The sequence below is a fragment of the Nematostella vectensis genome, chromosome 6 (genome assembly GCF_932526225.1).
Source record: "Nematostella vectensis chromosome 6, jaNemVect1.1, whole genome shotgun sequence".
NCBI classification, from domain to species: Eukaryota; Metazoa; Cnidaria; class Anthozoa; order Actiniaria; family Edwardsiidae; genus Nematostella; species Nematostella vectensis.
This window is the reverse complement of record NC_064039.1, coordinates 16,610,780-16,632,014: the sequence shown is the minus strand read 5'-3', so window position 1 is coordinate 16,632,014 and position 21,235 is coordinate 16,610,780. Positions and strand designations below refer to the sequence as shown.

Sequence of the window (21,235 nt, the reverse complement as noted above, 5' to 3'; positions counted from 1 at the left end):
AAGACCCCTCCTTTTAGAAACCATTAATTGATGTTGTGATGGATGTGCATCGAGCGCTCATGCGAAAAACGAAATATAGGTTATTCTTTTCAATTCATTTGATTGATGATGTTTTTTTGCGGCTCAATTATCAGTGCTGATCTATCAATCTATAAACAAGAAAGAAATAACGGCCCCTTTTAACTTTCAGCTGTTAAGAATGGGGTTGTAAGCTTTCACCACAAGCGGTCAGACCGCGGGAGCTAAGATACTATCAAGGTGAAAACAGAGAGCGGAATAAAAATTCCTAAGGTTAAAATAGAACCCCCCGCTAAGTCCTTTTTGCCCCGCCGCCTCCCTGCCTACGCCCTCACGGCGTGTTTTTGTAAGATTTGCGTGTTTTCTTTTCAAATGGGATAGACAACTTTTTTAGTACCAGCCATTAAATATACCACTGTATATTATTGATGAGTTCTCATGGGCGGAGCTAGAGGTAGGCAGCGCGGCCCCCGCCCCTTTACCTTATTTTAGAGGAAATCCACCAAACGAAAATCAGTCATCCCTTTGCTTAAAAACCCTGTTAACCCCACCCCTCACCCCACCCTACCCCTCACCCCACCCCACCCCTCTAAATAGAACTCCTGGAATCGCCCCTGGTTTTTGTTCGAAAACAATAAAATTGTTGCTGAGTTATCTGCCGTTTATTTGGAGTTTATAATTGCAATTTTTTTTGTTGTGAATTGATTACTAATAATCTAAATCGCGTGTTTAAAACAGAAAAATATGCTGTTCCCTTGTTGCTGAGTTATCTGCCGTTTATTTGGAGTTTATAATTGTAATTTATTTTGTTGTGAATTGATTACTAATAATCTAAATCGCGTGTTTAAAAACAGAAAAATATGCTGTTCCCTTGATTAGTTGAAATTAATGTACTTGAAAGGCATTTTTATAGTTTATTGTGTTTCTAAAGTAGGTGAAAATATCAAATTTATTTTACGCTTTTGTAAGAAAATAGACATGGACATATTCATAAATAATAAAATGATTTTAAATAAAGCAACAAAGATTAAACAATAAAACACGATAATGTCAAAAGTATGTCAATAAATGTGATTCACTGAGTAAAAAAATAAAAACAATAAAGAGAGTTAAGAGAAAATATGTTGTTCAATTTTTTAATGTATTTTCACTTTTTAAATAAAATGTATAATTTCCCTTCATTTTAAATTATTTTACAAAAAAAAAAGTGTTCTTTCATTTTTATCTAGCTAAAAGTCGAGCACTTCATTCCTCGTTCCATTCCGTATGTTGTTACGGTATCATTTGCGGGCCTGCTATGATGTTTTTTTGGGGGTCATTTGCGGGCCGGAATCATTTGCGGGCATGTAGTACACTATAGTGCAGTGAAAGTCTTTACCTAGCACACCTTACGATAGATTATGTGATTGGATGTATCTATAGTTTGCCATCTCTTGATATCGAAGAGAGCAAAACTGAACTCTGGCATGATTCAAGAAGTTTTAAAAGTGATACTTTGAACAAATTCAAAGGTTTTTTTTGCGTTCAACGTACCTTGCAATTTGTTGTTTTATAAGTGGCCTTAATTGTTTGCTTGTAACGTACCTTTTGAACTGCACAGTGTTGTTTTGTTTACTGCCTTAATTGTTTGCGTGTGACGTACCGTTGTATCTGAACAGAGTTGTTTTATAAGTGGCATTTATTGTTTGCGTGTAACGTACCGTTGTAACTGAACTGTGTTGTTGCCGTTGCAACAACAACAACGAAGTGTCAAGCTCTAAGCAATGCGAGTCAAATGAATGATAAGCTCTTTCTGGTGGCTGTGACACTGTTCGAAGCCAAATATAAAGCACTGTGAAAGATCACTTGTTCAACAATAAAAGGAGCAGGTGGACAATTATTAAGCTAGCACGGAACACACCTCCTTTTAGAAACCATTGATTGATGTTGTGATGGATGTGTATCGAGCGCTCATGCGAAATTGAGAATATCCAAGTGTATTGAATCCAATTTTTATTCACCATTTGGCGGTTTGGGAATAAATTTTGGAATTTATAGAAGGCTGCTTGTTTGATACCAAGTCACAAATGTTACCATGAATAGTCACAAACTTTTGAGTGTCTAGCCAGTGCATGTGCTATAGTCTGTTATGCAATACGCTTTTATTTTCAAGCTGATAACAGTCAATTCAGGCTTTATTTTTATTTAAAGTCATCAGCATTTTTTACCATTGCTGATGACTCTACATGGCGCTTATGGGTATTTGAAACTTATCCCTTGGTTGCACTTCGTTAGCTTCTAACTTCAATCTTGTAAAGGGGGGCAATGGCAAAATGGTTTTATTAAAAAAACATTCTACTGCTAATTGTATAGATACAGGAGAAGAAATTATTTGCATACTGTACTATGAAAAGTTGAGGGCCAAGTCAACATGATGGATTATATAGTCTTTTTTACCTAGCATATGACAGCAAGCTTAGCCATGGTGGACTAGCAAGGTATGGCTAGGTAACTCCCTATAGCCTTCTTTCTCCATCTAAAGTGGACCGATGTGCTCCCCTAATCTCTGAGATTTTGTATGAAAACAAAAAAAGGACATTAGATTTCCTTTCCATGAAATCCTCATACTAGCCATCCCGGAAACACTTGACCCCCCTATTTGTAGCCCTAAGTGGAAAAACAAACTTCTTTGCGTGTGTAGTCACCTGGGTAGATGCATATTCCCCTTCTAACTCTGAAGGTGAAATATTATGAAAATAGTTTGATTTTGCAGCAGGGCTATAGCTTAGAACAAGGGGGAGGAACTCCCCCCCCCCTGTTTAGCCAAATGGACATACATGAAAAAATGTACCCCCCCCCAACACCACAAAATACTAGGAATCAATGATGCTTCGTGATTTGGATGAAATTATCATCCAAATCCTAGGAAAATCAAACTCAGTTTGAGTTGATATAGTTCGAGTTACCAGGGCTCCTACCTTTCAAATAAAAACAATGGAATTGCACGTTTTTCATAGGATGGCTGTATTGATATTATAAACCATTTATGGTAGAAAACAAGGGTCTATTTGGTATCATCAGATCGTATGGTTTTCTGTCAGTGAATATACAAAAAAACGTCCTCTTTTTTGTACCCTACATAAATTTAACCCCAGAATAACAATAGAACAAACAACAATTTGTATTAATACACTGCTTCTGGCAGGATATGGAATAAAATCACTCTTAGGAATATTTAACCTCCTCGCTTCTAATTTCACAATGATTACGCTGGGCTTCATCAGTTCAATCAAATCATGCATTTTTCGCCCCATCAGCATGTTTTGCTATTCTAATGGCCCCAGAACGCTTCGAGGGGACTATTATTTTGGTGTGTTCGATTTCCACCTTGCCTAAACCTGATCGTGTAGGTTCCACTCTACATCGGATTATGTCAATCGACCAAAACACTGTAAACGACCCTTCAGCTCAGATTTCTATAATTATCCATAATATCTTTAGCTAGAATTGATAGTCATGTTAAGACCCTCTACTAGAGATAATTCATAAAGCTCAATTGAATACGAATTATAAGAACAACAACAAGTAAATGGCTTGAGAACGATGACGCGACTCCAACGAGAGCACGTGTAAGCGATCAAAACCGAACAAAACGAGACAAATACCTTGCCATTTTCTCGACGACTTTGCCTTCTTGATAGACTTATTTCTCTCTAAAACCCTTTTACAGTTCGAACCCCATATGCTCTAAGATTCGCTATAGATTTTTCTGTGCCTAGCTACAAGAATGCCAACTTTGCGTAACTCGTTGGCTCCGACGTAGCAGCTTGTTCAAATTGCCTAAGGTTCGAAAGGTGCAAAATTATGATTTCCTCGGCGATTTTCACACCAGATAAGTCTATTTGCACCGTCCATTTTAGGGGTGGAAGGAATATTGACGAGTCAGTTGTTAGGCCGTAATTTTTGCAGCTTTTGTTGCCTCGGGAATCCGCAAAGTAAACTTCCACTGGCTTGTGTTGTGGCCATGACCGTCGCCTTCCTTTCGCGCGCTTTTTCTCTTCCCGCTGAGCCAGCAACCGTGTTACGTCACAAGCCCTTCAAAATGTCGCACTTGATAGGACAAAAACACCAACTTCACGCATTTTTTTCCAATGGGTTTATGTGGATCGAAAGAGCTTTGAAATGTTGTTCTTTTATATTTGAGGTTTGAAAAAATGATACAAAAAGGCTATGTTTCCTTTCGCTTCAGAAACACTTAAAAAACAATGAAAACAAGGTAGTTGTAGAAGAAAAACAAAAGTTAAAAGCTAGATGCTGCACCAACGAAGGCAGTTCCTTCCTGCTGCAACGTGTCCGCCCTGTCGCTGAGAATCTGTACTTCGTCCCTTACGGTCTCAAAGTCTCTCTGGTAGGTCTCGAGATTGAGTTCTCCTAGAGGTCCAGCGCATCCCTTGATAGCGCCGTAAATAGCCGCTGAGGTCGCTACCACCGACATCACCAAATTTAAGGCCTTTGTACCGATTTTAAAAAACGCGCTGACCCAACCTAGAGGGACTGAAGGAGAGCAAGCATAGTTTAAGACCATGATTCTCATTGATGACAAATGGCAATAGATCAAAATTATCTTTATGTATCAAAATTATTGGATTCTATTTGATCTATTCCGATATCTTGCTGGCTTGTGGGAGCCAAGCGAGTAAAATAAAAGGGGTTCCTCATCAGTAAAACTCGCAAAAATTTATTGCCTTTTTACCCGATTAATATTTCGACACGCTTAACTCTATACAAGTTTACCGTTGACAGAGGTTACTTATATCTAAAAACATTGGGAATTGTCTTTTTTTTATTTAGTTTTAATGGCTCAGAGAAGTAAAAATATGGAAATTCGTTTTTAAAACCTAAAACTTAAAAAAAAACCCTAAAAAAATATTGAATAATATGATGCCATTTTTAATAAGAAAAAGACATTATGTTAATAAAAATAATATAAGCCCCAATAAATATAGGTAACTAAATGGGCCGAGTAGTTTCGTTTTTCGTAATTGCTCGAGCTTTACATGTTTTTATTATACGCCAACAACCACTTCCGGTGGAATGGCGCACACTGATTGGCTGTTGAGTGGTCCGGATCCTGTTGTAACGACCAACAACAAAAAAGTCTTTCTACGCTGTAATAGAAATTTGTTGCGGCTTTTCTACAACGACGAGTCTCAGTATTTATATTCAGACAGTGAGTTTTATTACGTACTTACGTACGTATTTTTTCCTCAATATAATTTCCAACTTTGTTTAGTTTTACAGTTGCTCCTGACAATTTTGCTGATCATCGTGAAGATTTTATTGCAATAATCATTCTGTGGAAGCCAGTTCGTATTTCCACACAATGCTTTAAATCATCCACAAATGCATAACTTCTAATTAAGACATCCTCTGAATGTTTACCAATATTTTTGTAAAATAATTTAGTCCAAATTGATCGTCGCTTTCCGATCGTAGAGATGTTTTCTTTCACTTGAATTCTCCACAGACAGTAAGATATATTTACAAAAGTACATCTCTTGAATGAAGATACATTATGCAGGTAAAATCCTCCAGTGATTTGCCTTCATTCCCCGCATAAAAAGAAGATTTACTACCTTTTTATCGCAAATAAAATTTCAGCAAACTTGTCGCGCGCGTTGCAATGCAATGCAAAATTGTCGCGCGCGTTGCAATCATTATGGCGGGAAATTGTCATAACCCAGGGAGTCTGAAGACGATTTTCCGAAAAGACAACTAATCTACATGAAATAACATAAAAGAAATGATGTTTTCATATGAAGGTCGGTATCTGCGTAAAAGGCAATTTTCGATGGTCATTTTACAAATGGACTCGTTATTTCGAGCTTTGGAATTGCTTGTAAATCCAGAAAGGACACCTTCATGGACACCTACTGCAAGGTGCACCTCCAAAGGCTCCGTAAGGGCAGCCCCCTCCCCGTGCCGTGCAGGGTCTGCGGCATAGGGACTCAGTCGGAGACGCGGTTGTGCCGCCCCTGCGGAGCGAATCGTGAAGAGCAGAGGATGCGTGGCATCGAGAGGCGCGCTCGGGGATGGTTCGCACTCGTCCTGTCTGACATCGCAGCCCGCAGTGCGGTCAACTAGAGACTGGGTGGCGCAGGGTATACCCAAACTCTCAGTTACAGACTGGGTGGCACAAGGTGTGCTCAAACATGGACGCCCACATAGAGGAGATTCTCGATAGCATGCGTGACAAAGAGGCGCCCGCCGTACTGGCAGGGCTGGTCCAGAACATCCTGGACGAGGACATCCCTGATAATGTCGAACACAGGCTGCTTAAGCCGCTCGTACCGGAGAAAGTGTGGACAGAGGAAGTCGACCCTCTGCTGCCGGGACGGCGGCAAGGGGGCCCGGAGGGCTTAGACCCCGAGGAGTACTATTTTCTCTTCGTCGGGGGCGCTCATCTTCGGTTCCCAAGCGTGGATGCCACTCTTCGGGGCCGAGACATAAGCGCCGGTGTTTACCAGGAGATTCTCGATAGCATGCCTGACAAAGAGGCGCCCGCCGTACTGGCAGGGCTGGTACAGCACATCCTGGACGAGGACATCCCCGACGATGTCAAACACAAGCTGCTTAAGTGTGGACAGAGGAAGTCGACCCTCTGCTGCCGGGACGGCGGCAAGAGGGCCCAGACCCCGATTATTAGTACTCTCGCTTCGTCGGCGGTGCCAGTGTTTACCAGGAGATACGAGATCTTGGTGGAAAAGGTGTCATTGCTCTAAAGCCGGTTGTGCGGGGGCCTGATATAAATTACGACGGCTCGGTGTGGTGAGTCTCGCACGAGCGAGAGTCTCTGCGGGCGAACTGGTGCTCGAGATGTTAGACCCCGACCGGTGTTACAGACTCTTTACGGTCGTTGGTAAGGCCCCCGCAGAGCCATTGGCGCCAATCATAGAGGAGGAAGGGCGCTCGGAGCACAAGATCGGTGGGTCATTAGTCAAAAGGGGGGGCCAAATCGCAGTCGGCGCCCTGGAAGGCATCGATGCGGGTATTTGGGAGAAAGGGCGAGAGTACCACGTCTACGTGAGATACGAGCTTCGCCCTTTACCTGAGCAAAATGGTGAGCCTGGGCCGATGTTTGTGCGAGAGGGGAGCGACGCCTTCGCTATCTGTGTTGTGAGCTATGTTGCCGACTTCTTGAGGAATCGCGGCACCTCGCGCTCCCTTGGTCTAACCAAGACAGGAGGCAAGATTCTCGAGCGATTCGGCAAGAAGCTGGCCACTACGGGATGCACCAAAGAAGACCTCTTTGAGATGGAAAAGAAGCTCGGGATAAAGCTGGTAGCCGTGGACGCCCTGGGCAACGTCCTGTGGGACTCGGGGAAGTACGAGAGGGGGTACACACAAATCCGCATCCCTTGCCACAATAACCACGCCTGGGCGGAGCTTCCGACTGAACCACCTGCGATCGCGAGCGTCCACGGCCTAGACTTCGAGGCTGAGAGGGAGCTTCGTTCGTTATGTCAGGGGGAGGCAGCGCCTCGCGCTACCAGTGCCGCCACAAAAAGGCGCGACGCGAGTGCGAGAGGTGCTCATTCGCTTTATAAACAGGGCGATCCCCAGAAGCACGAGGGTCTGGCTGTGTGAGCATGTTATAGTCACGCACGATGGCAAACTGTACCGATCGGGACAAGACGGATGGGCTATCGACAGGGCGTTTACAGACGAGACTGGACATGATCCTCAATGGCTCCCTAATGATCACCCAGCCTACCAAGAGTACACCGAAGCTACGCACTCGATGGGCGGTGCAATAGGGTATCGCTTCAAGAAGTGGACCCAAAGAGAGAACATCAGGCCAACGCCTCTTAAATAGAGGGGCGTCTGGCGAGCGGCGCAGGTTGAGTACAAAGTGTGGAATAGCAAGGAAAACTTAGGGACGCAGCCTCATGCGCACATCGACATGCGTGCGGCGTACCTAGGATGCGAGGACAGTGTCTTCGGCGGCTCCTCGGACGCCATTGATCTGGTACGGAAATACGGCTTCCCTACGAACGTGTATCGTATCGCGGATGTTGCGGGACGGCCATTGAGCGAGGTTCTTCAACTGACCGGGGCCATTCAGCTGACCGAGTGAGGGTTCTCTGAGGCCTGTCACCCCTACACTTCCGGGAGGGTAGGGCAGCACTTGGAACAAAACGAGGGCTGGATCACCACGCCAGAGCTCAAGGACCTGTTAGACTCGGGTGACCATGTCATGGCCGCGGCGAGGGAGGTGTTGTATAGCGTCGGAAAAAAGGACTCCATCAAGTTCCCCCGCTCCAGCCCCGGCGGCGAAGACTCGCAGGGTCGAGATCTCGTTGTCCGTTTCGTAGGCAAGTGCGCTCGCCATGGCGACGAGTCCTCGATCGTAGTCAGCGACCGCGAAGAAGCCGCGTATCTGACAGACCTCCTTGCGGGCACCGACCACTTAACTTCGAGCATGCCGACGGGGCTCATCTGATCCAATACAAAGACGGTGTCCGGCGCTCACAATGGTACCATATCAGGGCCTTCGTCTTGGCGTACACAAACATAGCGTTGCGACACATGTTGAGGCGGTTCCCTCGCGAAGACGTCCTCCGAGTGTGCACAGATGCCATATACGCAAAGGCGGTGCCCAGTGGTGTGAAGCTCGTAGAGCGAAATCCGATGTATGGAGAGTGGCGCCACAAGAAGCCTGGGTACGAGTGGCGACCCGAAGCGGCTTGGGTTCCGAAGAGGTCGGGGTGCTTGGCTTGGGAGCCAAGCACTGCGCCGAGTCTGCCGTGCGATCTAGTGGCCGCAACCTCTGCAAGGATATATCTAGCCGGCCAGGGAGGACCGGGGAAGACCGAGTGGGCGGTGAGCATGTTCCGCGGCCGCAACGTTGTGTTGCTCACCCCCGAGAACGACCTCGCCCACGACCATCACAACAACCCGCTATTCGCGGTGAAGGCTCAAACCTACCACCACTACCTCTGCATACCAGCGGAGAAGCCGATAGAGGAGTGGAGACCTTCCGAGCTGGGGCACAAACTCGACCGTCTCGCAGAAGTAATCATCATTGACGAGTGCTGTAAGGTACAGACTAAAGTGCTTCGCGCCATCCTAGGGTATCTCGCCACGCGGCCGTGTCAGGTAGTGTGTTGTGGCGACTTTGGGCAGGTCCCGCCCTGGGAAGATAAAGAGGGGCCTCACGATATGCTCAAGGAGTGGGCACAAGGGAACATCCGCTGGTTCGAGTCCGACTACCGCTGCCTGTGTGAAGACTGCGGAAAGCCGTACAGTACATGCAACTGCGGCTCTGCCGCGCCCTCCTCCAGGCTCCACGACATAAAGGGCCGGATTTGGTGTCAGCCAGATTCCCAACAGCTTGAGGTGTTTCGAGAGGAGTGGGATGGGGTGGCGTTCGACGCGGCGATCGAACAGGCCTACCCAAGCGACATAAGGGTGTGCTCAACCAACAAGATGGGGGCCCTTGTTCAGCAGCGATTGGTAGAGCACCACAGGAAAAACTACCCCCGATTGCCAGCAACCATCCGCTCTGACGCCGATCCTAGCGTCGCGCATCGTTATCGCAAGCAAGGGCGGCCGGTGCCCGTGCCAGGCAAAAGGGGTGAGAAGGTCGACGCGTACAAAGGCACGGTAGTCGAGGTCCCTCTCGGCGTGGTCCTTAACGGGCTTCCCCTCGAGTGGAAATACGCGGGCTGGGGGACAGTCCACCGGGTGCAGGGCAAGACTATCCAGACTCCAAGGAGTCTGTTTATAATAGACCACTGCTTAGAGGGCTGGATCACGAATGCTGTATACACCGGCATCTCCCGCGTGCGGCTCGCCGACCAGATAGTCCGCGTGATCCCCCCTGATGACACCCCAGGTGCCCTGGTTCCCACAGGACTGCAGGCTACGCCCAGTGAAGAGCTCATTATAGCGCGAATCAAGCGATACGCTATAGACGACAGGCAAAAGGGTCGCACAAAGTACACGGGGCCGCACCACGTTCTGACGGTAGACCACGGACTCGGCATGATTGCTGACGCGGAAAAGAAGTGCACGCTCTGTGGCACTCAGCTTCTGCTTCAGGGATACACCAAGAGTCATCTCCAATGCTTCAGTATCGACCGGCGGGACGACAGTCAGGGTCACTACAAGTGGAATGTCAGACTCACGTGCCTCAGCTGCAATAGAAGGCACAAGCGCTGATCACGCTAGCGTGACGCTAGGCTGGCGCTAGGGTGACGCTAGCGCGACCAGCAGATTTTTTTGGTCGCGCTGGCGTCACGCTACGCAACTGCGAACGTGTGAAGCCGTGCTTAGGTACGCCGTGTAATACAGCACCGGCTGTCCGGGCTCCATGACCCTCTTTAGTATTGGGTACGCCTTGCTTGTCCACCATGGGTCCGTCGCTCGCCATTGGCCCTTGTCCTGAAGGTCTTCCTCGTTTACGGCGATGTACACCTCCGTTCCGACCTCTAAGGGGACCTCTAAGGGAGGCTTTGCGGCTTTGAGAGGCACGCGCCTCAGCTTTATGGCGTTTTTAGGCGCAAAGCCAGTCATGCGAGTCTTCGTTGCGTTTATGTCCGAGATGACGGTTGGCAAAGCAGTAACCCACTCGCGGTTTGTCTTGCCGGATGCAAGCTCCTTCGAGTACAGCGCACGAAATAGGCGCTGTGCCAGCCAGCGATGGAAAGACTCGGCGAATGCTTGGCTCCTGTGGTGCCCTGGCTCAGCCCGCCGGACCTCCACCCCGTGGTCTGTTAGCAGCTTTGTGGTGGCACCCTTGAACTCCGTGCCGTCATCAACCATGAGGACCTTAGGCCATGTGAGAGGTCCCTCTGCATAGATGCCAGCCCGGGAGACGACGGCCGCGCTCTTAGTCCTCAGTGGGCGGGCGCCTTTATATCGTGAAGCAACGTCAACGAGAGTCAGGGCATACTTGTACCCGCAGTCGGCTGGCAAGAATAGCAGGTCCGACTGGTGGATACGGTTTGGTATCTGCTCCGAGAAGTGGGCGTAGGAAGTCGGAGGAGGGGGCGTCTGTGTGTAGCCCCCGACGGGCTGCGAGCTTACCCACTTGCGCTCTCGATCTATGGAGGCTGAGCCCTTGGGAAGTTTGGTATGCAGGGCGGTCACTCCCTGTAAGCCGCCTCTGGCGTAGTATATAGGACGAAGGAACGCATCGAGTTCTTCGTCGGACATGCGCTTGCCGTTCCGGCGGGTCATTACGTGCGTATACGTATACGTACGCCAAAGGCGTGCGCGATGCGTTGCAACCGCATGTATTAGTCTCCAGCAGGCGGATGCCGTCTGCTACGCCGAAGGCGTACGTATGGGTACACGTATACGCGCAGCATGGAAAAAGGCCGCCTAGACGCCGGAACGCGTTTCGACGGCAGCTGCATCACAGCAAGCGGCTAGCTGCGTAGCCGATGGCGAGAGCGCCGACGCCTATGTATGCCAACTCGGCGTTCTTCTGCGTTTTGCTGGGGACGTAGTAGTCGGACAGCTCGGGGGCCCGCATCGACTCCAGGAAGGTCTGGTTGTAGAGTTTGAGCGCGTAGTCGGTGTCGGTGAAGTTCCGCTTTGAGAGGGGCCCTCTCTCGCGACTTTGAGCTTGCCAATCGAGGAGTTTTTGTCACCGCTGTTGGTAGCGTCCATAGTCTTGTTGGTATTTCTCTAGGGCCTTGTCGTGCCTCTCCTTCTCAGCTAAGGCGGGGCTCTCATCGTTCGACAGGAACTTTGCGAGGTAGTTGCCACCAACGAATGCAGTCGCGTTTAGGACGGCGCCGCCAACCAAAATCGCGATAGAGGCCATGTTTGTGCGAAGCACACTTCGCGTGCTGTGTGTGTGCGCAAAGCGCGCACGAGTCACTACTACATGGGCAGGATCTTCTGGTCCTCAAGGTAACCCTTCAAAGCGACAGCACCTGCAACGGCGGCAGTCATTTTTGCGTAGCTCATGGCGTTTGCGGAGGGGTCTTTGGTGAAGTCCTTGCGTAAGACCTTGCGCCCAACCCAGCCGATACCGGCGACGAGGCCGGTTATGACTGCGGCGTCGGTGATGGTCTTTATAATCTTGCTCTGCTGCGTCGTCGACATTATGTACGGACGTGCGGATATGGGTGGGGCCCTCGTGTCTAAATGTCTGCTTACTCCATGGATAACAGCCGAGATCCGGGAGCGCGAAGCGCTGTCGCCGGAACGCGGTCCTTGGTCTGCTGTGCGGCCGCCAGCGGCGGCCCTGCGGGCGGAGTCACGCCGTCGGTACCTTCGGTAGCATGCGGATCGGTAGCAAGTGGATCGGTAGCTCGCTGGTTAACAGCTGGTGTACGAGTGAACGCGGCAGCCAGCTCCCGCCTACGTGTGTAGAGGCCGGTCAATGACACTAGAAGACCAGCAAGCCCGATAACCGAGCTAGCCGACCAGGCAGAGTTGCTTTCCGGGACTAGTGTGTGTGCGATGCTAGCGCTTGCCGTTCCGGCGGCGGCATCGTGGGCGCGCAAGCCCTGCGGCTCGCTCGGCCCCGGGGCCGGCGGCGACTGCGCGACACGAAGTGTCTCTTTTTTCGCTCTGTTAATTCGGTTCCACTTTGCCAAGCGCCTTCCAGCTTCAATTTGCCCAGGGTGTTTAGGCCGGGTCGCGGGTGGTTCGGGGCTCGTGATTCTCTCCGCCAACGCCGAAGGCGTACGTGCAGGTTCTTGAGCAGGTTCCGCTGACGTTCCGGCAGGCTGGGCACTAGTACTTCCTTGAGGTTCCTCCATTTGTGTGTGTGTCGACACACACGCGGCGTCAACTACTTGGTACCAAGTGGTAGAAGAAGTGGCGAGCTTTCAAATGAACGTCTACTCTGGGATGGCAGACTCGCCACTGTCCGTGTGCCGTTCCGGCAGACAAACCGCAGGAGAGTCCGCGGCTGTTACCTCTTGTTGACACCGCGTGTCAGCGCTTGCCGTTCCGGCGGTGTTCACATGACGTGCTATGTGTAACGCCCCGGCGGCTAAAGCCATCAAACGACCGCAGCGTAGAGACAGGCTTCCGCACAATGTGCGGAGCTCGTTGTTAATGATGTAGTCTGACACTAGGTCATTGTGAAGATCGACCACACTGTCTATCGGCAGCGCCATGCCTACTAGCTTGGTCGTAAGCTTCAGAAAGCTGTCTGCCAGGGCGTCTGTAGTCCGGCTGGCTAGAGCGGTCTCGTATCGCCTCTCGTACTTCCTCACCTCCTCGGCGCTCATGCGTTTGACGTCGTCGTGAGTCAGGGCCTTGCCTACCATTTCTCTCGACTTCCCCGAGGCTACGAGAATCGCGAGTTTCTTCCTCGCGTCTGCTATCTCAGTTTCCTCACCTCCGGCTGCCGTTCCGGCAGGATGCGTCGAGCAGTCCAACGTCTTGACGGCCGGGAGGCCGGCGGCGTCCCCCTCAAGAAGACTCTCAAAGTATTCGTCGCTCATCATGCCGTGGCTAAGGTGCATATACGTTATGCCCTAAGGCGGTGGTTACCGTTCAACTAGGGCGATGGTATAAGGGTGACGCCAGCAAAACTCTAACTTCGAGAACTTTTTCGTCTTGAGGGCCTTCATGTACTCTTTCATCTTCTCTTCTGAGAGCTCCGCGTCGTAGTCATGCAGGATAGCTTTCATGTCCGCCTTTCTCGGGGTATAGAAGACCACCAGGGCCGCGATGTTCTCGCGGAACGGCTTCGTGATGCTGGTGAGCTGCTGCGTGATCAACCACACGCTAATACCCACGTGGCGCGCGCTGAACGCCAAGTTGACGAGCTGGTCAGAGCGCCTCTTTACGTCTTTCGAGGCCGCACAGTCGTCGAGTATGATTAGCGTATTAGTGCCTTCGAAGAGAGCGGAGACAAACCTCAGCAGTATGTTGATCTGACCCGTCTCAGGTGCGATGACAAACAGACGATTGTCGCCCTCGCCGAAGCCGTCGTATGTTTTGTTGTAGACAAAGGTAGGGCACTCGAGTACGATGTAGTCAAACTTGCCCCGGAAAGGGCCGCGCAGCCGGTCCACTACGAATTGGGTCTTCCCGCATGACGTCGGGCCCACGATGAGAGCGTTAAATGGAACGTTTTTCAAGTCCATACCGCTCCGGCGTATGTGCTCAGTAATGTATGGACTCTAGCTGTCCGTTCATAAGGTTCATTTGGGCGTCGGCCACCACAAACACGTGACAATTTACGTTACCCGAGCCGCTTGCCGTGCGTTTCATCTCGAGGTGCACACCGTCGCGGGTATTGACCAATCGGAGACCACCCCCATGGATAGCACTGTCGTCCGTCGTTCGAAGGTCGATCCACAGAGCAAACTTGTTATCGCCATAGAACGACTCGGGGCCGATTGCCGGGGCAGCGGGCGCTCCGCTGTGCCCCCCCCCCCCCCCCGGGGAGGGGCGGACGAACCGCATTTTCGCCTCCCCCCAGAAATCCGTGGGGCGCAGGCCCTGGCTGAAGACCTTGTTTTGGATGCCGTCGATTGTAACGCGAACGCTCTTGATGTAGGGGTACACGAACTTCTCAGAGTCGCGAGCCCCTGCAGTGTATGGCTCCACAAAGAGGAGCAACAGACCACTCATAGACCTTTGCGGCAGGTTGACACTCTCGGTGATTATGCTGTCCTTCCCTTTGCTAATCACAAAGGTCTTGTGGAGGTTCACTTGCTCGTAGAAGAACGTTGTGCCGTTTTGGTAGGCAGCGGCTGCAGACCGGGCGAGGTTGTCGTCCCTCAGGCTTTCGTACTCCAGCTCTAGATTTTTGATGCCATAGGATAATTTGGTGGCATCGCTTCCGACTACTACCTGGTCAACCGCTGCGAACGTGATCTCGAAGAGCAGCGCCTCGGAGAGCGCCCTTGGGTACAGCACGCCGTGGTCCGTCAGCAGAGAATGGTCTAGCGGGATGGTGTACCTCGCCCCGTGGGCGGCGTTTAGAGCGTTCTCCTTGGCTTTACTGGTCGCTTTATCGCCAGCCTTGGAGCGAAGCTTGCGCATGTTTTCTGTCTGTATGCCCTGCTCCAGGCGATCCTCTTTCTCGACCTTGGACAGGTAAAGCTCCTCATACGTCTAGAAGACGTCGTAGCGGTTGGTGTCCTGGAGCGTTTCTCCTGCAAACGTGATTTCCAGGCGGCTCACGAGATTTCGGCCGACGTTGTTCACGACGGTATTATTCGCATGGCCTGAGACGGAGAGATCGAGACCGACCCTCAAGGAGCCAGGCACGAGCATGACGCCTTCCGACAGCTTTGGGACCGCCACATATAGCGTCTTGCTTGGGGAGGCCGTCGACGGGTTAAGAGTGACCCGGTGAGCAGTTCTCTCGGCTTTCAACCCCAGAGGAATTCTGAGTGTTCGCTGGGGGTCGAGTTTATCGCTGACTGACATCGTATGTGTGTACACACATGTACTATATACACATAAAGTACGAAGCCGCGTGGCTATGGTGCGGACTGTTAGACATGTCTAATATAGCGTAGCACGAGTTATGCGCACGCATCATGGGTGACGTTGACATTGACGATACCTTGCCGGGTGCGTCCGCCGATCGCGGGGCGGGGGACGACGAGACGACGCCCCTTATCCCGTTTGACCTCGACGATGGGGGGTCGATCCCAATGACGAGCACGTCGTCGCGTACGCATGCTGCGCATAGCATGGCTTCGCGAAGCGCAACGCAAACGACCGCTGAAACCTCGTTCACCACAGGGGATGCAGCGACAAGACTCGGTCTCCTGTCCCTCAGGAAGGAATACCCAGACCTTAACGAGAAACTGCTACGGTTCCAGTCAGACTGGAGGGGAAAGACGCTAATACAGGTTCGCGACCTCAAAAACGGAGGTTGGACTAAACCAAGACGGCTGTTCAACGAGGACGGGGGCGTCCGACAGGACGTTGCAAAGCTGAGTGGCTTCAAGCTGGCGATGGGGCCCGTGGCAGAGGTCATCCAGGAGAACACAGAACGAGTCAGAGAGCTGCAAGGGGTGGTAGCCGCAGACAGGGAGACCATCGACGACCCTAACACTTCAGAGAGTCGCCGCCAAGAGGCCCGTGAGCGCAACGAGGAGAGGCTGTCCGAGATTGACGAACTAGAACGCGAAAACCGAGAGCTCGAGAACCAAAAGCCGCTAAGAGAGCGCATCAAAGCCATCTTCAAAAAGTAAGGCTTTACCGTCACCGCTATCGGGTTGGCCGTAGCGACGACGATCGCGGCCATTGTGACGTCGCTCGGCAAGTCGCTCTCCTCCGTGGCCAGAGGGGTCGGTAACGGGCTTAAGGCCATCGGGAAAAAGCTGGGCGAGCTTCTCCCCGGGCTAGTAGGCAGCATCGCGAACTTCGTGTTTAAGGCTGCAGAGGAAGCGGTGAAATTCCTTGGCGAAAATGCGTGGCTGCTCATTCTAGCCGTAGCCGCGTTCTTGGTTCGTCGAATGCAAAGCAGTCATCGGAACAAGTAATACGCCGCGGCCACCGCGAGTGCCGACAACCCCGACTTGAGGGCGGTGTGGTCACTCCTTTCGCCCGCCATGTTATGCGCAGCGGGGGCAGGGGCCGCGCCCTCTGCGTGCACTTTCGCAGGGGCGCTTTGCCGCCGGGACGGCACGCGGTCGATCCCGTGTTGCACCCTAGGATGCCCACCGGCCATGTTATGAGCACCGACTGGCTTTGTCTCGGTGTTGATCGCGTTTGCGCCGAGCTTCATAGAGTCCGTGGCTTTCTGCAGCTTATTGTTGTAGCCGACGACGCTTTGCGTGTTTATCACCAGATCGCTCGGCATCAGCCACACTCCTGGTGCGACCGCAAGACTCAGTCTCACCTTGGCCTCCTGCACGGCTAACTGGTATCTTTGCACGCTTTGAGCGATGTCGTTTTCTATGATCGCGTCTTCGAGCAGCTTCGTGAACTCCGCCGGCGCCTCCATGGCCGGCCCACCTGCCCCTGCGATAGAGGAACAGACGTTTACCTGCGCGCCAAGCACTGTGTAGACGAACGCCTCGACCGAGCGGTCGAGTCTTCCTAGCCCTGCTTTTGTCAGCCTTTCGCCTTTGGGAGGCGCAAACCAGCTATATTGCACGCCCCCGTGGTCGTCTTTGCGTATGTAACCCACCTGCTTCCCACTATTGTACGTCCCACCTTCGTCGCTAAACAGATTGAGGTGGCTCGGGTACTCGTCCGCCGCCGTGTCGTAGCCACGGATCACGTGCACGTTGCGATACCCCTCCCCCGGGTAGAACACAAACACATCGCCTAGCCCGTGGTTCCACCCGCCTTTCAATCGGAAGTCCGGCTTACGCGGCAAACCGAACTCTATACATAGACGCTCGAAAGCGGCCTTCTTGTAGGGGTTACCCTTTTGCATGAACGGGCTGTCGCCAGGCAGGGAGGCGCCGAGCTCGTAGAGTATCCTCCGGGTGGTAAAGTAGACGTGAAACCTTAGAAATCCCCTGATGACAGAGCGGAGCGTGGCGAAAGTGGGGTCAGTTAGGGACACCCCACATCCGGCGGTTGCGCACCAGACCGCAAAGTTGAGTTGCTGTGGCCAGTACCCATAGGAAAGCTCCGATAGCCACCGGCGAGACTCCTTGGCGGACTTGTGCGTGACTACTGAGGCCGTGCTCTCCACGGGGGTCGCGGGCACGGCGTAGAGTAGCTTTTGCGCGAGGGTCAGAGACCTAGGGAAACCGGTTTTTTTACTTGTTCGGCTATAGCGTGTTTGATATGCTCGGCTATAGAGGCTCCCGCCGCAACTGCCGCCTTTTTCGTCTCCTCCTCCTTCCTTCGGGGAACCTCGTTCAGCATCTGCCAGCCTTCCCAATCCATGCTCAGCCCTATTAAACACGAAGGCGGGCTATGTTCAACACAATGGTGGTCCTACATGCTGTGTTCACCGGAGGCGAACTGACCCTCTTCTTCGAGCAGCCGATAAGGCGCCCACGCTTCGTTGCGCTCCGGCAGTGCTCGCTGTTTAACAGCTGGTATAATCTCGAGCGGGAGCATCAGATAACGACTATAGCCTCCCTCCCGCCCATCGCTACTCTGCCAGCCGGGCACCACACGGCCGAGTCCATCGTGGAGACGATCAACCGCGCTAAGAGCAAGATTCTGACCGCGAAGCTGGATCCCCACACCGGGAAGATCGTGCTCGTGTCCGGTGGCATTGTGTTCCTGAACGCCGAGCTTTGCGCACTATTTGGCCTGGAGGCTAAAGACGATCAGATGGGGGCGCGGGGCCTCGCACTGCCCTTGGGGGAGCCCCCACTTAAGGTGACTTTGCAGAAAATAGAGGCCATCTACGTCTTCTGCGACGTCTTAGACCGCTCACAGTGCCTCGCCTTAGACGAGCCTTCAAACGTTCTCGCTTGCCTAGAAACCCGCGGGAGGCCGCACGAGTCTATGAAGTCGTCTATGGGGCCGACATCCCCGTTTGTGTCGCAGCGTCTTCCTCTGAGTTTGTCTCGAGTATCCGAATATGGATCAGGGATGACCGCGGTAGACGGGTGGACTTTAAGGGCAAGCCCGTTCGCCTCGTATTAGAGCTAACCTAGGTCCGACATAACAAGCATTGCAAACAGCGACGTTAGCAGCGGTGGTATATACCCCCCGCTTCCCAGCGTCTGCCCCCTCAAACGCCTACCGCTCCGGCAAGCATCGGCGTCGTGTGCGTTTGCGGGGGGCAGACGCACACGACGCCTACCGCTCCGGCAAGCATCGGCGGCGACGCGCAAACGCACATGACGCCTACCACTCCGGCAAGCATCGGCGGCGACGCGCAAACGCACATGACGCCCACCGCTCCGGCAAGCATCGGCGGCGACGTGCAAAGTTTCCGACCCCAGGTAATACGTGACACTCGGGCGGCTCTAGACGAGGAGATAACGCATTATCGACTGGTGCGGAAGAAGTATAAGCGCGCCTTTGCCGTTACCCATGCTGTGTCTGTGGCATCCGGCATCGCTGCAGGGGCGCTTTCCAGCGCCGAGCTGGGAGTCTCTTTGAGTGGGATAGGGGTTCTGATCGGCGCATCGCTGGCAGGGGTCGCTGGGCTGGTCGGTGTCGTGGGCGCGGGGGTGGTCTTTAGGGGTCTTACGAGCAAGGTGGCTAAACACGAAGACACGGTGGTTTTAGCGGAGAGTAAGAAAAACTCGATCAGCGAGCTGGTCTCTAAGGCTCTGCAAGACGGGCGTATCTCAGGCGAAAAGTTTCGGATAATACTTCAGGAACAAGAGAGGTACAACACGCTCAAGGACGCTATCAGAGCCCGACACGGCCCCGAACCGCGCGATGAAAAAAGCGGGAAAGGGCCCCCCTAAAGGCGAGCGAAAAGGCGAAAAAGAGGCTGCGAAAAATGCGCGAGGAGTTGGGAGCGAGGTGTTCGAGTAAAGCTCAGGTTTAAACGCCACGCCAGCGGCTTCGAATTTACTGCCGAAAAACTGTCATTCCTTGCTCCGTAGGCCGGCGGCCCTCCTCGTTTTCGCGGCCCTCCCCGACGCCATCCCTGTTTGCCCCAAAAACGCGCCCGGCCTACAGCCCTAATTAATTATTCATGTACGCGAAACGCGCCCACCGGTCTGCAGCCCTAATTAATTATTCAGGCACGCAAAACGCCCACCGGTCTGCAGCCCTAATTGATTATTTATGTACGCGAAATCGATTTGGCCTACACGAAAAGCTTATGTACCTGGAATCGATTTGGCCTACATTAGCAATTGCCGATTGTTTATGTACGTGAAGCATTATCTGCCTGATATATAGAGACGGGGCTGGGAGGCCCGGAGGGGCGATCCGCGCCTCCCAGGCCGTTTCACTGAAACCCCCTGGTCCCCCCCGTACGGACCTCGCGCTCGGTTAATAGCGGAGCCAGAGCGGCCGCAGGGCGCGCGCGGAGCTCTATAAGTATAGAAATTGGTCATAAACTAGGCGACTCAAAATTTGTGGTCAATGACGTCATGTCACACGCTGTCAGCTGGCTGTACCACTCACGTGACCAGTTCATGCGACCAGGCCAGCTAATTGATTGATCGTTCTAAATCAATGACAGACTGGCTCCGACAGGAACTTGGGGGGGAGGGCTTGGAAACGCCAGGCGGGGGGGGAGGGACTAAGCCTATTCTGACTTTCGACATCAAACGATCAACGGATCACAAGCTGGCAGGGAAGAATTGACGAAAAAAATAGAGAAAATGCAACTAATTATCCAGTCAAATGGCCGTATGAAAATAAGAATTTGAAGGATACATCTGTCTACTGCTTTGTAGGAACTGCTTTGTTCTTACAAGCTCGGAATAACGGCTCGACTTCTTTACCTGGTGCGGTGGTTGAAAACTTTATAGTTGAAGGAAAAGGCTACAAAACCAGCAGCATTTATCAGGGAATTGTCGTGGCTCTGCACTACCATTCTCATTATGATGTTACAGAGCGGAAATAAAAAAGAAAAGCTTTATTTATGATAGCTAAAATACGGAATTGTTCTCCTAAACGAGCGAACACCACAAGGCAAACAACATGGACACTCAAGGTGAGTTGCGGACGAAAATTTCAATTCAAAATAGTGTGAATAAAATATATGAATCAAAACGTAATTCCCGTCATATTCCTTTTAAGTATAATTCTTTTTGTTTGCAAATATTTCTGATAATAATCCTCAAACAAAGCGATTTTCGTCGTTTTACAACTTCTCTGATTTTCCCTGTGTCACTATTCAATCATCTTGCTTCCACTGTGTTTTTAATTGGCGGAGAGATCAATTTCTTGAACGCTGTTTGAATGCTAATTTGGCGCGCACTAAAACGGCTTCCCAGTTCTGTTATAAACGTAAAAGAAACTTTTCCTCAAATAAGAAAAATACATCTACAAATCAGGACTTATCTATCTAGCTCAGGTAAGAACGACCTTGATGACTCATGTATACACAGTTGTGTTGGTAAAACTATGTATCATCAAGCTTATTTTTAAATTGAGAATTCATTTGCTATTTATTGGCAAATGTGTGAGGAAAAACAAAAAGCATTACGCAATCATCCAAGTCTTTCTCTTTTTTTACCTTTTTATTTCCTGTCTATACTATTTTTGTCCCATATTTTATGTTAAATACACAAAAACGTCAAAATGTCTCTCTTTCTTTCTCATATAAAGCCAATATTGATCTGTTTGTTTCTGTTTGGTAAGGATACTAATCTAATCATTTGTCTTCCTCTATGTTTGTTTTCATGTT

General features: G+C 51.1%; 1 protein-coding gene across 4 annotated transcripts in view; it reads right to left on the bottom strand.

Moving 5' to 3' along the window:
- LOC116618744 overlaps positions 1-1,810 on the bottom strand; it is a 57,405-nt gene extending 55,595 nt beyond the window's left edge. The window contains exons 1-2 of one of the 4 annotated variants that reach the window (XM_048728689.1): positions 1,748-1,810; positions 1,661-1,704 (exon numbers count right to left, since the gene is read on the bottom strand). The gene's annotated coding sequence lies outside the window, so the exon portion shown is untranslated. The other 3 variants (XM_048728686.1, XM_048728690.1, XM_048728693.1) reach the window with 3 other exon arrangements.
- Positions 1,811-21,235: the final 19,425 nt, after the last annotated feature.